Here is a 1,892-nt window from a genome sequence, read left to right as displayed (position 1 = left end):
TTCTCAGGGTTTACCTGACACCATCGATCCACCTTTTGCGTGGCCTTCCTCTTCCTTTATACCCTGAGTGCTTGATGTTGTACGCTCTTGAAACTGGCTGGCCAGGTGACATACGTAACAGGTGGTCAAACCATTTTATTCTCTGTCTTTCTATGTAATGCAGGCAAGACTCAATGCCGATAGCTGCTCTTTCTTCTTTATTTCTCTGCCTGTCTCGTCTTGTGATGTCGAAGGTTTTGCAGAGACATTTTATTTCGCAAGCTATGATTTTGCTTTCATGGGTTTTACTTAATTTCTAGGTATGACACTGGTAGCATTATGTTGGTATGAATATTGACGTGATAAGCTGTCTCTTTGTGTCCATGGAGATGTTTGGATGAGATAGGAGGGGTGTGAGCTGGTAGGGGACAGCGTTGGCTTTTTTGAGTTCGCATTTCTCTTTCTCTGTTTATGGACCCATTTTCAGAAAAAGTACTGCCAAGATATTTAAACTCCTTCACCTGTTTCAGTTGTTTCTTTTGCGAAATTTTGTTGAAACTGGAGAAAAGATGACGAAGATATTGTTCTTTAATTAAACTGGTCCTTTTCTAGACACCGTGTACCTCTCATTGTAACATTAAATTGGAACAGCAAATCTCAACTCCCTATACTTAATATACATTAAAAACACCTTTCGGGCATGACGTCAAAGCGATCCAAAGTGGTCCCAGAGAGGGTGGTGACCCCATGGATGTAGGTGGTACCTTGTGTGTTAAACTAGGTTCAAATCGGAAAGGAGGGGGTAAGTTGACTTTAACCCTGAAAACCAAGCTGAAGCCCATTCTAATTAGCAAAGCAGAATGAACTGACGTATTCAAGCTCTACGTACAACTTGACTTTGGGAAACAAAAATGCTGTGGTAAGCCAGTATACCCCAACCTCTTCCACAAGCTTTGTAACGCTGTCGATAAATGTTTCATATTGTCCAAATCAAAACAATGTAAATTATTTCAGCAGTAGCCGGGCTGCTTTGAGCCTGCCGGTCTTGGCCAAAATTGATTGAGTAGGAAACAGCTTATCACAAGAAAATTTACGTGCACGGGCGAAGAATCTAGCCTCTTCTCCATGTAAAACGGAGCGAGCTTTCCACACTGTGCTGAGCTACCACCTGTTGTGTTGCAGTTAGGTGCTGATCCGTCGCACGCAGGAGGACCGAATTTGATTTTCGAGGGAGAATTTTAATGGAGTATCTGGGTCTCTTCACAAGGATGTTATATCCCCCTTTGCCCGCAGTGGAGGGTCGTATCTCACCTCGTTTATGATCTAATTGTGTCGATGGAAGAGTCAAAATACATTCAATAAAAACGCGAAAAATGAAAGAAAAGAGAACACAAAAACAAAACCAGGCATTGTGATGGCACCATACTGTGCTTTCCTTTGAAACACCTTTCGTAATCTCTCTCTCTCTCTCTCTCTCTCTCTCTCTCTCTCTCTCTCTCTCTCTCTCTCTCTCTCTCTCTCTGGGAACTCACATGTGCAGGTAACATTTTATTCCGATAAAAGGTACTTTGCAGTATTGTATTGTTTTCACGCAGCTACTCATGAGTATTGGGCAATCCACAGAGCTAACATTTCTTTCACAGATTGTCTTATTTACATGTAATCAACAAAATCTCTTTAAAGCGGCAAGTCTATAGAAATGAATCAGGTGACCAGTGAAGGGGGTTACTGTGATATGGGTTGTGTCTTCTTCATAAACGTGCGAAAGAAAACAAATGGAGGGGGAAGGAGGGGGAAAGATTTATTATATTACATCAGTTACATATTTTCATTTCCATACGAAATAGTGAACAACAGTTTTCAGCATTGAAAAGATCAGTTGGAAAGTATGGAAAAAACCTTCATGTTGATGT

This window comes from Aplysia californica, unplaced genomic scaffold, assembly GCF_000002075.1.
Source record: "Aplysia californica isolate F4 #8 unplaced genomic scaffold, AplCal3.0 scaffold00500, whole genome shotgun sequence".
NCBI classification, from domain to species: Eukaryota; Metazoa; Mollusca; class Gastropoda; order Aplysiida; family Aplysiidae; genus Aplysia; species Aplysia californica.
The sequence above is the reverse complement of the archived record's forward strand: the minus strand, read 5'-3'. Positions refer to the sequence as shown.